Source organism: Panthera uncia, assembly GCF_023721935.1.
Source record: "Panthera uncia isolate 11264 chromosome E2 unlocalized genomic scaffold, Puncia_PCG_1.0 HiC_scaffold_20, whole genome shotgun sequence".
Lineage (NCBI taxonomy): Eukaryota > Metazoa > Chordata > Mammalia > Carnivora > Felidae > Panthera > Panthera uncia.
The window spans coordinates 15,232,605-15,249,525 of NW_026057589.1; positions in this window are offsets into that span (position 1 = coordinate 15,232,605).

Genomic DNA, 16,921 nt, shown 5'->3' on the forward strand with positions numbered 1-16,921 from the left:
TTTTTCCTCAGTAGATGATATTGATCCAAACATTTGACACTAAAAATGTTCAAGACTTGAACTATGAAAGTATTTTCCCCTCGGGTACTTATTCCCCAGATGTGTATTCTGCAGAGTGAATACCCCTATGTTCAACTTTAAAATAAAAGTAATTTCACCCTCTTCCCTTCTCCTTCCCACACAGAGATTTTCTGGTATTTAAAGTGCAGCTAACAACTTTTCACTCTCTTGGAATTTTCAGTGGCATCTGCATGAAAATTAAGAAATACTTTGGGAAAGTCATTTAATTCTGCAAATGCAAAGCTAATCTCCGCTCATCATCGAAGCAGTAAAACATAAGAGATTTCTATAAGGAAAATCGCAATTAAAAAAAAAACCTTACAGAAGTGAATTATAATGAAGCAAACAATCTTGGAAGCAATACGTCAGTGGTGGAGCGACCCAATTATTTATTTTTCCAGCCAGGAATTTACAGCCACATCAGCCACAGATGCCACCGTCCAGCTGACCAGCCTGTTTGCAGTGACTACTGCGACTTCATAGCTTTTTTCTCCTTCCAAGACTTCTGGAACTTGGCAGAAGACAAAAAGCTTCTGGTTGAGAAAATCAAATTGGAAAAAGGGAGAGCATTTAGCTTTTGAAGAAATATGCGTGGCCTTTACTCACTTTCATCCTGCAGAAGATGGTGATATTCCCAGCCTTTTAAAACGAACCCCACACCATCTGGCTTTCACAAACAGTGCCTCGTACATCTTCACTTTCTTCAGTGGGGAAAGATTCCTGCCCTCCCAGGACTGAGCAAACAAACTGACTTCAGCATGGTGGTGATACAGCTGACAACGGACTGCCTGTATTATTTGGCACTTTTTCATCATGAAATTAATTTTGCAAATGCATCTTCGCCTATTTGGACTGTAAGTACATAGAAAGGGCTTTTCTTATCTTGTCTCCACTAGTACTAAACATCTCAACAGTACCCAAGTGTGAACAAAGTCAAGATCGAGTCATCAAACAAGGAAAATAATTAGCATTCGTGGCGCTTATCCTGTATCTATCAGAATCACTTCACTGATAACGCTTGCTATCGCAATGGCTTTTTAACTATTTCTTTTTCTTCAATACATAAACGATGCAAGAGAGTTTTTTGTTTTTTCTTTTTTTTTTAAAAGAGTTGATTTGGAGCCTAGAGGTGGAAAGTGTATTCTGATATGACTGGGAATTAATTTTCATCCATGGTCATTTTAAAATAGTACTTCAGAAGAAGCCTAGTTTCCTCTTCCGTGTCTGTGATGATTCAGAACCACGTTCAACATTCTAAAACCTCCCCCAGATGCTTTTCCTAACCTTAGTCTGAAATGTTAGGATTTCTTTTGCTCTCCCTTCTATTCAGCATACTTTTTAAAAAACTAGCTAAATGGTTGAGATTTATATAAAATAGAGAAATTGAATTAATTTAAATTAACTATTTGAATTTCTGGACCATGTTCCTTGGATTGGGATTCTGCTTGGACAGTGACCCACATGGGGACTGTGTTAAACAAAAACACTTTATTCTGTCTTCTATCTTCCTTTATTCTTTCTTTCTGACTGTGACCATCACATCCCGTTTCTCTGTGACTTCAAACTCTTTACTTTTTTCAAGAACTTATTCTTCAAGTTCTAGATGACTAAATGCGAAAGTCAATCATGTTTCCTCTTTCCTGATACCCCCAAATTAACTCCCCCTCCAAATGATTATACATTTTAGTTATATGACTTTATATTATTTCGAAATTGTTTTCAGCATTAATGTTGTGCTCTAAGCCCAGAATGTTACTCTAGGCTAGTCTGTTGCATCTCTTATAAACTCAAAGACACGTGATATACATTCTAATAGATATATCACTCATTGTGCTGCCATTTTCTCCTGCCATTTTATGACCATAAGTTTAAGCTCTCTTCCTATCTTGTATTAGACAAGAGATCTCATTTTAAGTGCTATGTACGTCACAGCAATTTTATATCCTTGAAATAAAGCAAAAATTGAAAGCATACAGGAAAAAGCAAATCTACAATTTTATGAGACAGAATATAGTCCTTTCAGAAACTTTTGAAATATGCACACAAAATATAAGCAACAATGAAATTTGGATAACATGATAAAAAACTGGAATTTCTTAATCCAGTGAAGAAATGGGCAGAAGACATGAATAAACACTTCTCTAAAGAAGACATCCAGATGGCCAACAGGCACATGAAAAGACGCTCAACGTCACTCCTCATCAGGGAAATACAAATCAAAACCACACTCAGATACCAACTCACGACGGTCAGAGTGGCTAAAATGAACAAATCAGGAGACTAGAGATGCTGGAAAGGACATGAAGAAACGGGAACCCTCTTGTACTGTTGGTGGGAATGCAAACTGGTGCAGCCACTCTGGAAAGTGTGGAGGTTCCTCAAAGAATAAAAAATAGATCTACCCCATGACCCAGCAATAGCACTGCTAGGAATTTACCCAAGGGATACAGGAGTGCTGATGCATAGAGGCACATGTACCCCAGTGTTTACAGCAACACTTTCAACAATAGCCAAATATGGAAAGAGCCTAAATGTCCATCAACTGATGAATGGATAAAGAAGTTGTGGTTTATATATACAATGGAATACTCCTTGGCAATGAGAGAGAATGAAATCTGGCCTTTTGTAGCAACGTGGATGGAACTGGAGAGTGCTATGCTAAGTGAAATAAGTCCTACAGAGAAAGACAGATACCATATGTTTTCACTCTTATGTGGATCCTGAGAAACTTAACAGAGGACCAAGGGGGGAGATGTAGGGGGGAAAAAGTTACAGAGAGGGAAGGAGGCAAACCATAGGAGACTCTTAAAAACTGAGAATAAACTGAGGGTTGATGGGGGGTGGAAGGGAGGAGAAAGTACATGATGGGCAGTGAGGAGGGCACCTCTTGGGATGAGCACTGGGTGTTGTATGGAAACCAATTTGACAATAAATTTCATATTTAAAACAAAAAAAAGTGAAGTTGTGAAGAGGATAAGAAATCAGGGGGTAAGAGTGGCCCAAAGTCTCTGTAGTGCATGTGAGATGGAGACAAGGAGCAAAATTCATGCTTCAGCTTGGAAGAGAAATTTTCCATTACTTAGTCCTCACCTGTGAGCTATCTGGTATTCCTAAAATCTAAGACAGCACAAGTGGTGTAACAAGGGATAGGAACACAAGTCAGATGGCCCAGTTCAGCCCCTCATTAGTTGGGTGATTTGGGGCAAGGCACTTACCCTCTGAGTCTCCTTTCCATCTTAGCATGGTTATAACTGTGGTGCCTACAACACAGAGTTATTATGAGGATTACATGAGATAACTCTGTAAAGAGCTGATCGCAGTACATGGCTCAATAGATTCTAACCATTGTTAGTAGCACTAAGGGGAAAAGTTCAGAGAGCATCAACTAGAATGCTACATACACTCATTGACAAACTATCCCAGAATAGGCCTCCAAGCTCCATTTCACTGCTCTGACCTAAAGTGAGGCACCTAAAATTGTGTTACCAGAAATGTTCATCCCCTGCCAGGAGAAGCCCCGCAACACACCAAAAAAAACAACAACCCTGGAATTTCATATCTCAGTAACAGAAAATGCACATTTATCAAACACATATTTTTTTTAAATGACCAGGTACAGATCACGAAAGAATTCCCAACGATTTTAAAGAAGTGCCATTATGAAGACTATATTATCGATGATAGTATAATAAAATTTGAAATCAATGATAAAACATAGCTTAAAAGTCCCATGTATTCTGGGCAAAAAAACTTTTTCATCTGTCAGTAAATTTGAAAATTTAGATCAAATGGATAATATTCATGATTAAAGAATGAATACTCACAATTTACCTGAGAAATAGAAAACTGGACCAGATCACAAAAAATCAAAACAGTGGCAAACGTTCTTTCCCAAAAGTCATCTCGCTTAAGGAATCTCACAGATGAATGTTAACAAGCTTCCAGAATCCATATAATGCCATAAAAATCTCTCCTGATCATTTTTTAATGGGAATGTCTCCTCCAAGAGTCAGCAATTTACCAATATACTTTGGGGCCTAGAGTTAGAAAAGATGCAAATTTTGAGACTACGCTTCTTCAGAAAGAAAACAGCCAGTTCATTTGCCTTTAGGAGAGATGCCCACCAATTTGAATACAGTTATCCAAGATGGCCAACCAACAGGCAAGTCTTGTCAAAAGTCAAGATTATAGGTCGCTGAAGACAACATCATACTATGGACGTTTGGTGTCTTTTCCTACTAGAAAACCAAGACATTAGAACCAACAGAAGAATTCCACTGGACACCACCAGCAAAAATAAACAAGAAGATGTAATTAAAAAAAAAAAAAAAACAGGAGCAAAATTAATTTTAAAATATTGAGAAAACAAGCAGCATTGTGTAAAATATTTGTGAAGTACATTCTGAAACTTTATTAAAGGACATAAAAGATACCTTAATAAATGCAAAAATATTCCATGTTTATGTGGGAAAGATTCTACACTATAAAGATAATATGTGGGTTAATTTCGAAAATCCAGTTAATCTAAAACTGAATGCAATTCCAAACAAAATCCAATCATGTCTCTGGGAACTTGACATATTGGGAGCACACTTTACTCTGAAGAATGACTGTATCAGTAAAGGTCTGAAAATAGCTTAAAAGTATGGAAATCAAATAAAGGGAACTCACAATGTCACAGTAATTAAAACAGCATACATTTGGCACCAGAAGAAAAAACAATAGATCAATGGCACTGAATCGCTTAGTGCATGACACCTTACTACATGACAAATGGTGCAGAGAAGTGAGTTCATCATTTGGGGAATAATTAAATCCCTCCTCACACAATACATAAGAATACATGTTAGGTAGATTAAATCTATTAGTGAAAAGGGAAACACAGGAGAAAAAAATGTATGATGGATGTATAATGTTAGGGTTAGAACAGATTTCTTAAACAAGTCTAAAGGGGAAAAAACCCATGAAGTGTAAAAGGAAAAGCTCATAGATTTGGCTGTGTTAAAATTAGCAACATTTAACAACGAACAATGACGCAGACACAATCAATTTAAAATAGCAGGCCTTGAGAAGCCATTTGTAAGATGTATAACCAATAAGGAATAGACTACATAAAAATGTCCTAAAAAATCCATAACAAAAACCACAATATAGGAAAATGACCATACACTTCACAGGAAGAAAAAAAAAAAAAAGTACACGTGGCAGACAGGCATAGAAAGAAATGTTTAAAACCTCAATAGAAATCATTTAGGAAATGCTGTTTTCTGGAAGCTATATTGATAAGATACTCTGTGAAGCACTGTAGCAGGATTTTACAAAATTAATAATGTGTGTATGTACACACTATGTGCGTTCCACCCTTAGTTCTAACAGCTAGAAGCCAGAGACAAACTAAATGTCCATCAGAGTGAAAGTGGAAATGGAATTTGCCAAATTCATGAAACAATACACCATCTACCAGGAAAAGCAATAAAATAAATCTACATTTGTTAATAATGGACAGATTTCCAACACATAACCTTGAGTAAAGCAAGCAACACTCAGAACGAGATCTAAACTAAAATACAATTTACGTATTATTTTTTAAGGAACACAACACAACCTAATATGTAGACATTAGAGAGATATTAGACCATGAATTAGGGGAATATGGCAGGGAGAGAAGAACAGAACTGGAAATGTGAGTAAATGTCAACAAGAAGAGGAGGAGGAGGAGGAGGAGGAGGAGGAGGAGGAGAAGAAAAACAAGGAGAAAGAGAAGAAGAAGACGATGACGACGAAGAAGACAAAGATGACGATGACCGACACCAATAATGATCTTCTTCATCTAACTGAAGAGCACGCTGAACTGTGTGTACTGACATCCTCCACAGATAAAATAATTTTAAAAACAAACCAAAAGTAAAGTTTGAGTAGAAAAATGTTAAGTATGAGAGAATGGGGAAGAGAACTCTACTGTACAGAGAGGAAGACATCAAGGCATAATGAAGTCAAGTCCCTAAATTCAGAAGAAACTAAAAATAGTGATATGACTCTACCAGACAGCTGGGTGGGAAGGAGACAGGTGTATAACTGAGCTCAGGCATCACCTACCTCGGTTAATTTTCCATGGTTGCTGTCACAAATTACCTAAAATTTAGTGAATTAAGACAAATTTATTATATTACAGCTCTGTCGATCAGAAACTCAAAATGGGTTTCACTGGGCTGAAATCAAGGTGCGGGCAGGGCTATGTTCCTTTTTGAAGGTTCTAGGGGAGGATCCATTTCTTTGCCTTTTCTAGCTTTTAGAGGCTGCCCACGTGCGTTGGCCCATGACTCCCCTTCCTTCCATCTTCAAAGTTGATGTTGCATCTTCCTATTGGAGTAAGAGGCTCAGCATTTCTCACTGAGGTATCCACTAGCCTAAGTGTTAAGGATAATGAAGGAGTAAGCGATGAAACAAGGCTAGCCTGGCCTCCCTATCCGTTTTATATAGTCTGTGATACCTTTGAAATCATTGTCCACTAGGCCCAGGGGGCAGTTATTAAACAACAAAAACAGCTGGGAAATAGAGACCTAGCATTTGGCAGAGAATCAGCTTTGAGCCTTGGTTGCCTAGACCAGCATACTAGGAATGGGGCACAATGTCAGCTAATAAATTTATCCCCTAAAGTGAATGCAGTTAAAGATGTTTGGTTAGTGGTTTTCCTTTTAATGTACTATTTAATATTTGCAGACTTTTTAATCTTGTCTACAGTTTATTAAATTCTTCCCATTAAATTCTATCCACATAGCTTACTACTTAAACGTATCATGCTCTGGAGTGCCACCTTCTCTCCTTTCCTAGAACATGCGTTTTCCTGGCATTTAACAAACTGTGCAGGAACAGATTAAAAAAAAATTTTTTTAATGCTATTAAGTTGGAGCAATGACCAGAAACAAGCCTGATGAAGTGACATGGTGGTACACATTAAAAAAGAAATATGGCAGCCTGGGACACACTACCTTGACTAAGTGATCAAAGTTAACATCCCAGTGAGAATTCCTGCCGACATCATGTACTTCCTGATAACTTCACCTGGGTGATATTTTCCAAAAAACCCCTAACCCCAGACTAATCATGAGAAAAACATAAAATCCAAATTGAGCGATATTCTACAAAAGGCTGAACCAGTACTCTTCAAAACTGTCAAGGTCTTGAAAAGCAAGGGAGCAGTGAGAAACTAAGGAGACAGCACAACTCAATGCAATGTGACATCCTGATTGGGACTGTGGGATGGAAAGGGGGCATTAGTAGAAAAACAGATGAAATTCAAATAAAGTCTAGAATTTAGTTAACAATACCGTGCCAGTGTCAGCTCCTTAGTTTTGATGAGTATATTTGGGTGATATAAGAGGCCAATACTAAGGGAAATTGGGTGAGGGGTATATGGAAACTTTCTCTACTCTATTTTCAACTTTTCTGTCAATCTACAGTTATTCCCAAATAAAATATTTATTTTTAAAAAGGAAATGTAAGGGGCGCCTGGGTGGCTCCGTCGATTAGGCATCCAACTTCAGCTCAGGTCATGATCTCACAGTTTGTGGGTTCAAGTCCCGCATTGGCCTCTATGCTGACAGCTCGGAGCCTGGAGCCTGCTTCAGATTCTGTGTCTCCCTCTCTCTCTGTTCCTCCCCTGCTCACACTCTGTCTCTCTCAAAAATAAATAAACATTTTTTAAAAAGGAAATCTAAAAAAAATTTTAGTATTTTTAAAATTTTTAAAAAGGACATCTGACTTATGACATATGGATATGACCAACTATTGCAAGAATGGATCTTAAGAGGGACGGACAGACGGATGGACAGAAGGAAGGAAGGAAGGAGAAGGGGAGGGAGGAAGACAATAAGTCAATATCAATCAACAATAGCCACAACCCCCACAATTTTGAGGGATTATTGCACTAAGTGCTTTATATACAGTATTTCCTTGTCACTTCAGCTTCAACTGACAGATATTACTAGAATCAACATTTTAGAGAGGAAGCAGTGAAGGCTAAGGGTTACCTACTCTGCCCAAGAAAATCCTGCTTGGAGGAACTGAGATTCAAATTCAGAAGGTTTGTCCACAAAACTCATCCTCTTTGGCACTAAGCTTGAACATTCTATGACCTCTTCCAACGCTTTCTGTCATTTTACACAAAAGCACATTCCAGTGAATTGAGTAAGGACTCAACCATGTCAGCCTACACATGGTCTTTGTTGAACAATTTAACAGAAAGTCACAATGAGGACTGTCCTCTATTTCCATGAGACACAAAGAAACAGGTAAGGTGCACATGGAGAGAAGTTCCTCTAGACATAAAAATACTCATCTGGCAAGAAGAGAGCCACTAAATTCACTTTTAAACAATCACTCACTGACTTTCTCATGATGCTCTGACCATGAACTGCTCTGCTTAAATACCTGTACAGTGTAATTGTTAGGCTTAACCCTCCCTTTGTCCCATCCCCCAGAATGTAATGCCTAGGAGGTTCATGCTTTTTGTCTCTTCTGTTCACTGGCATTTTCCAAAGGCCTAACAGAGTATCTGGGACTTAGCAGATATTCAAACAAATACCCCAAGAAGGGAAGGAAAGTGTGAGAGGGATGGAGAGGGTGGGGAGGGAAGGAAAGACAACTTCTCGAAGCAGAGACAATTCTGCCTTCAGCCATTTTTATGCACCATCGACGGAAAATAAGTTGGGAAGAAGTTTGGAGCATTTGCTTAATTCCCCAAACTTTAGGTCTGTATTCGGTAAAGGAATGGATTTTAAGGAAAGCTGAAAAAAAGCCCCCTTCTCCTGGGCTGGATTATCAATTTTAGAATATGAATTAGGTGGGCTTCACTCTCAGGGCAGGAAGCAAATTACCAAACTTTTTTCCAGGTTCAAGACATCATTTGATTCATATTTTTTAATCCATACAAACACTGACACTAATTTTAAACCACTATTTAAAAACGGAAGATAAAACCATGAAGAGCAGGAGTTACAGCTGAAAAGCTCTGATGTGCTCTTCTCTTCCTGAACTTGTAAAGTACCTCACGGCCCAAATCAACTGGTATTCTTCCAGAAGAAGAAATATTTCTGAACTATTTTCTTTTGAGCCCGTTGGGTGACAAATGAGACTGTTTTGCCAAATCTCTACTTGCTTTTGAGTTCCTCTCTGGTGTGTAAAAAGTTGATTTATCAACTCAAGCAAAATCTTTTGAGGGTTTTTATCTTTTATATGGTCATGAAAACACTGTAATCAGTTCTGAATTTCTGATTAGAGTTAAGGGCCTTTCATGGACTCCATTTATTGTAAATGGGGACAATATCAAAAGAAGCCAATTTTAATAAAAGCCTCCCTCCAAAAAGATATGAGAAGCTTCCTCCTTCTGCTGTGATAAATACTTCCAGGTGGTATTTGATGGACAATAAGAACCCGGTGCATCTGGCATTCATAGCAGAGTTTAGAATTAGAATTTTAGATCATGCTGGCAAGCCTGAGTAATTCTTTAATTCTTCAAATGGAACACAATTTGCTCAATCTTACACAGCATTCTCACTTTAATTAAAATATACTGTACAATATAGAAATATTACATCAACTTGCAAAACCCTTCTTGATGGAAGTTGGAGGGGGCATCAAACACTGCTATTTAATTATTTGTATTATACTTTGTCAAAAGAATCAAACATTGCCAGAGGGACCGTTAACAGTTTCTCCCAGAGTTTATGGGAGCTAAGCATTACAAAAGGATGCTATAGTGCCACCGAGCAGATGTGAACAGTTTTCATTTCTATAGAAAAGCTTTAAAAATAAATACAGAGATCTGCTTCTTGAGCGACTGGGTTTCCCCCAAACTTTCTTCTGTTCAAACGTTGTAAATGATATTTTCAGGAATAGCAATGCAGAAAGGGCAACACCTAATTTAAGGCCAGATGGGTACTCATTGCTTTACACTGATGATCAACTTCAAAATTCAATATCAAAAAAGGCATGTGGTGGTGTAAGCGGTTAATCACAAGCCTTTGAAATGTCGCCTATATATCAGTCAGTGCTTCATCTAATCAAAGAGAAAAGTCCTGGGTGACAACGGGAGCTCTATCCAGACCCTCCCGCATCCCTGAAGAGCAAAATCAGACTGAGAATTTGTCTTCGGTGCCTGGACTACAAAAACCTGCGAACTCCTGCAAAGAGAATAGAGTGCTTAGTCCTGCTAAATAAATTTCAGAAGTGGATTTTTAAATGCTGCAAAGCAATTTCTATTCAGGCTTAGAATAGAGAATGGCCTTGTGGACTTCTTGCTCAGAAAAGGTGCATATTTTGAGCTCTCAGACAAGCATAAGAAATTTTTCTCGGTTGGGTCTATAAAAATGCATTAAAGACACTCACATCTCTATTAGGAGAATTTTACCAAGTGACAGGAACATCCTCAAACTGGAGCTTTCATAGGCTTTTCACTTTTCTGAATTCATGAATGAATTACAGTCTGTATAACCAGGCGATTGTATAAATCTTCAAGACAATTGCCTCTGGAATTGGGCCCAGTACCATGACAACAAACTTCTTGGTTTTATCATTGAATTGTGCAAAATGTTCAGATTTTGCTCCAAAGCTGTTGCAACTCCATCCACTCTTTATTATATATACCCTAGAACTCAAGCTACAGGGAAGCAAAATATGAGAATTGCAAAAGAATTACTGTTCTCAATTAGTTACTAGCCTACATCGTAGACCATCACCATGTGACTTACAATAATGCCTTTTAGGAATGCCTTCCTAAAAGGAGGAATAGATTTCTTTGCCTCCTAAATGGCAGACTTGGTCATGTGACCTGGATTAGCCAATGGGAGGTAATGGACATCCAATTAGAAGACCTAAGAGTCATTGCTCCTTTGTCCATTGATACTTTTTCCTATGCCATGTCCCAAATAGTGGCAGCTCCTTTAACCTGGATCCTGAAAGGATAAAGACATACAGAGCAAAGACACAGCTAAGCAGCCGACACTGCAGCTATAATGCAATGTGAACAAGACATACAAATCAAAGGTGTTAACTGGCTTCTCACTATGTTGATATTTACACTGATAGTGACAAATCAGTGATGGTAAAACTGTGGGAGTTTCAGCACCAATCAAGGCAGTGGCACCAAACAACAAAAGCAGTCATTATATTTTTCACTGCCACCCACTTGAAGCAAAATAAAGGAAATCCAGTTTCACTTAACAATGTCACCCATGAAGCAATAAATTGTATTTAGTAAAATTAGATTGTATTAAATTTTAATACTTGAGTACTCAGCTCTTTAATAATTCTGTGACAAAATAGAAATTACACATAAAATTTTGCTGCATGCCTGGTATGGCAATTGTCTCAAGAATCACACCTGTGATCGCACTGATACTTTGCAAGGGTTTTAATGAAACAAGCTACAAAAAGTTAATTGTGTTGGCAGATTCCACGTTGCCATGGAATCTTCGACCCTCAAGAAACTACCATTTGTCAAGCTTTGGTACAGGATTAAAGAAGAATGTCCACAATTATCTGAAAAAGCTATTAAAATACTCTACCCTTTTCAATTATGTATCTGTCCAAAGTTGGATTTTCTTCACATACTTCAGCCAGATTGAATTCAGAAGCAGACATGGAAATCATGCTATTTTCTACTGTTGTTGTCATAAAAAAAAAAAAAAACCTGCAAAAATGTAAAACAATGCCTGCCTTCTCATTATTTTTTAATTTTTGAAAAGTAATTGTTTATAAAATATACAATTTATGTTACCAAGTTAATGGGTTCATTTTGTTATTTTTAATCAACTACTGAATATATATTTTAAAAAATTATTAGCTTAAATTTCTAGTACAATAATCAGCACTGTATGTAACCCACATTAACAAAGACTCTTTGGGGGTCCTTGATAATTTTTAAAACCATAATGCTGTCCTGAGAACAAAAGTTTGAGATTTGCTGCTTTAGCATAATATCAATAATCTCATTTATCTTAATGAAATACACATTATAGCAGTTGCTTATTTTATTGTCATTTTTGAAAAGGAAAGAAGAAAAATCTATATTTTCTGAATCATAATCAATAGCATTCAGAAAGTTTTAATCTTTCAAAGGCGCTTATAGTAAACAGGAGGGTGTAGTGTATAACTAACAAGATATTGACATATATTCAGAAATCCTTTTTTTTTTCAGTAGCTGCTATTCAAAGATGAGGGAACTACCCCAGTTTTACTCCTTATTATATTGTTTATTATATGGGTTCCTTCTACTGAGACAGCAAGTCAGCAGAGGTTTTTTTTAATTTTAACAATTAGAAATTATACATAATATACATACAAACATATATGCATCTGTGTATGTGTACATGTCTATATACATAGACATAAACCTGGATACAGGTATCACCTTGGACTCTAACAATAATTAATTGTGATTTTGCAGTTCCGTTCCCCACACCTGAGGGACACAGACTGCATTAGTTTCCTATTGATACGATAACAAATTAAAGCCCCATAAATGTACTGCCTTCAAGTTCTGTAGGTCACAAGGCCAACACAGGTCTCATTGATTAAAATCAACATATTGGCAGGGCTGCATTTCCTTTCTAGAGGTTGTAGAGAAGAACTATTTCCTTGCTTTTTCCAGTTTCTAGAAACCTCCTTCTTCATTTTCAAAGCCAGCAATGTTACATATCTTGGTGTCTTTTTCTTGTGGCCACATATCCTTTTGATCACAGCTGGGAAAGTTTCAAAGGACCCTTGTGATTACTTTGGGGAATCCAGGATAATCTCCTCATCTCAAGATCCTTAATTCGCATTCGCATCTTCCGAATCTCTTTTGCCTTGAAAGATAACATATTCACAGGTTCCAGGGGTAAGTATGTGGTCTTCCTTAGCAGGGAGGGCATTATTTTGCCTACACACAGTCAAATAAAGCAAATGAGCTGTTTCTTTATAAATCCTATCTGTGCATTAACATATACATATATCACAACAGTCCTGCTGAATGGCAAATGGTGGTCTGGAGTAAATGACCACTCACTGTATTGCACTAAATCTAAGACTTTGATCATAAAAAAACCACTGTGACTCTGAAAACCAACCGTACATTAGGGCAAAGCCAAATCATCTGATGATTAAAATCACTAGTTGCCTATATATGGAAAACTATTACATGACATCACATTCCTATTGGCCCCTCCCACTGCACTTCTGGAGCTTAGTAACCACTGAAAGAATTAGACTCCTGTTAACATGGAGACATCCTTTATTCTTAGGCCATGCTTTCCAAAAAAGTAAAATGCTACAAAATGATTAAAAAGTAAACACACGCATCCAACACACACATATACCACCCTCACCCCAGCATCTCCCCCCTGAAACACACATTCATTTGTTTGCAGCTCACTGGAATCTTTTCTGTTTTTGTGAGTAAAATTTGACTCTATAGGAATGTAAGTGTTTTTCACTGCAGCTGAAGATACATTCAACACTTGTTGTATGTTTGTAACCAAGGTGGTTGATTATGGCAAATCATATTCCAAGACACTAACGGCTAGCGCAGGTCTGTCCTGGGCTGGGCCATGACTTGAAGTGCTGTGCAATGAGAGAGTCACCCATTTTCATATAATCATTTCCTGGCCTGAAGACTTCCAGTTTCCCTCAACTGAGTACAGCCCAGCAATATTTGAGCAACAGGAAAATAATACCAGTTATAGTGAAGGTGAAACCGGGAACGATCTGTAAGAGAAAAGACAAGTTTGGTACCAACCTCGTGCAAGGTTAGTCTCTCCCTGCACACTGTTCTCTCCACAGCATCATCTGAGGTCAACAGTAAGACTTACACTGTGTACCTTCCCTCCCTTGTGGTGTGAGGGTGGAGGAGGAGCCTCTGGGGTGGATGTCAGGGTCCTGGCTGAGTACAATCGATCAGAGCCAAAAGTCCTGACCATCAAAACTATGCAATTTGCATCACCTAATGTGGAAGGACAAACAGAAGTTATTGCTATTGTGCTTTCTTTTCCTTCTGTGTGTCAAGTCTGAGACTCCAAAGGCTTCAAAGTCTCTCTAAGAATGTTCTGGGCACTTATGTTCTTCTGTGAGACTCTTACAGAATAGAACGGGCTTTCTCAGCGAGTGAGTTTTGTGTCACTGGAGATATTCAAAATGAAGCTGAAAGACCACTTTTCTGGATGTTCTTAGGGAGTTCCACATAAGACACTTCTATACCATCCTGTTTTAACGAAAACTACTGTCTACAAGATAGTTTTAACAACAACAAATGCTATACAACTTAGGTTTAATTCAAGTGTGAAAGAAAAGTCTATTTTAAGAGAGTACCAAATCACGCTGACAAAAATTAACTCAGAATGAATCACAGACCTAAATGTTGGGAAAACTAATAAAGGAAAATCTCACTAAAATGCAGTTGGGGAGTGTGGCAGGGGGAGCTCTCGTGCCCTACTACCCATCAGAAATTGCAAATTCAACAGGAAGAGACAGAACTTGCCCACAGATACTCTTTTACTACCCCAGCTGGAAGAAGAAAGGCTTTCCTGCTCCCCTGGCAACAGCCCAGCCAATGACAGACAGTCACAACTCAGCCAATGAAAAGCCACCATACATCAAACTCCCAGTTTATTCCAATGGCCTTTTTGTTTACAACAGCCTTCCCAACTGCCCCCTTTCAAGGAGTGGTACCCTCCTTTTGTGCTACAGATTAGAGTATGGATTTGCCAGTTTGGTTGGCCTGGATTGCAATTTTCTTTCATCCCTAAATAAACCCATCTTTTGCTGGTAAAACAGCAGTTTTGTTTTTAATGTTAACCTTACAAAAGCAAATACTGTAACATTTAAAGCAGAAAACAGAGGAGAAAATCTTTGTGACCTTAAAGTAGGCAAAGATTTCTTAAGGCAGAGCAAAAGTAAATACATAAAAGAACCAAAAAAGAAAAAGAAAGGACCAATTGGATTTTAACAAAATTAAAGACCTTTACTCTTCCTAAGCCACTGTACAGAAAATAAAAAGACAAGACATAGAATGAGCAGAAATATTTACAATACACCTATCTAGCAAAGTTACCACATCCAGATCATATAAAGAACTCACAAGTGAATAAAAAGACAAAAATATAAAATTGTCGTCACAAAACAGAATACCTTAGCAAAGTATTTAGTCCATAAAAAGATGGACAAGTTCATTAGTCATTAATGAGGGAAATATATAAATACATAAAATATGTAAATATATAAAACCACAATGAGATATTAGTAACGGCTTTTAAAAAATGGCTGAAATTGAAAAGCTGACAATCCGCACGTTGGTAAGAATGGGGGAAAAAAGTACAATGAAGCCAAGAGTGTGGTTAGACCAGTGATTCATTCCATAAGAAGAGATTTTTAAAATGTAACATATGGGGAAAAGCCATGTTTCAGAAAATATATTCTAATATTAAAAATCCAGAAATAAACAGGGCTCCTGGATGGCTCAGTCGGTTAACGCTCTGACATCAGCTGGGGTCATAATCTCATGGTTCATGAGTTTGAGCCCTGAGTCGGGCTTCTCACTGACTGTGCAGAGCCTGCTTGGGATTCTCTCTCTCTCTCTGTCCCTCCCCCACTCATGTTTGCTTGCTCGCTCGCTCTCTCTCTCTCTCTCTCAAAATAAATAAACTGAAAAAAAAATCCAGGAATAAAAATTAGAGAATTTAAAACAGCATTCTTATCCTATTTTGGGTCCTAATCCCTCACTCCCATTGTTTAGAATCCAATAAAAGTTACATACTCTTTTCTCTAAAAAGTACACAAATGCACAAAATATCCTTCTACCCTTCTTTCCTTTGGTTCAAATTGTATTACTTATTTAAATTCTGAATTTTTACAAAATGTTGGTAGTCTGACTAAGAAGGATTTTTTTTTAATTTTAATGTTTACTTATTTTTGAGAGAGAAAGAGAGACAGATCATGAGTGGGGAGGGGTAGAGACAGAGGGAAACACAGAATCTGAAGCAGGCTGCAGGCTCTGTGCGGTCAGCACAGAGACCTATGCAGGGCTCAAACTCACGAACGGCAAGATCATGACCTGAGCTGAAGACCTGAGCCAAAGTCAGATGCTTAACCAACTGAGCCACTCTAGCACCCCTTGAAGAATGTTTTTTTAGGGGCACCTGGGTGGCTTAGTCGGTTGAGCGTCCTACTCTTGATTTCCACTTAGGTCATGATCTCACAGTCCTGAGATCGAGCCCCACATCAGCCCTGGGCATGGAGCCTACTGGAGATTCTCACTCTCCCTCTGCTCTCTCTCCCGCTTGTGTTCTCCTCTCTAAAATAAAAAATAAATACATAAAAATTGTTTCAAAAAGAATGTTTTTGGAATTAAGTTCCAACTAAATATATAAATATATATTTTAATATACTGCCAGGTGCCTGTCATCAATAATTTTCAGATGTATTTGAATTTAACTAGGTAGGAAAATAGGTTTTTAAAGTTTGCCAAAGAAATTCCACTCCTAGGTATTCATTCAAGAGAAAGGAACACAAATGTCCATTAAAATGCACATATAATAATGTTCACATCATCTTTATATATAAAAGGGAAACAACACAAATATCTATCACCAGGTGAATTGATACGCAAACGTGGTGCATCCATAGATGACGCTCGGCAGTAAAACGGAACTCAGGATACGTGCCACAAAATGGACCAATCCCCAAAACATCATGCTGAGTGGAAGAAATCAGGTGCAAAACACTACCTACCATAAGAGTCCACTTAAATGAAGTTCTAGAACAAGCAAAATTCACCTATAGTAACACAAAACGGATCAGTGATTGCCTAGGCCTGGAAGTAAGGAGACAA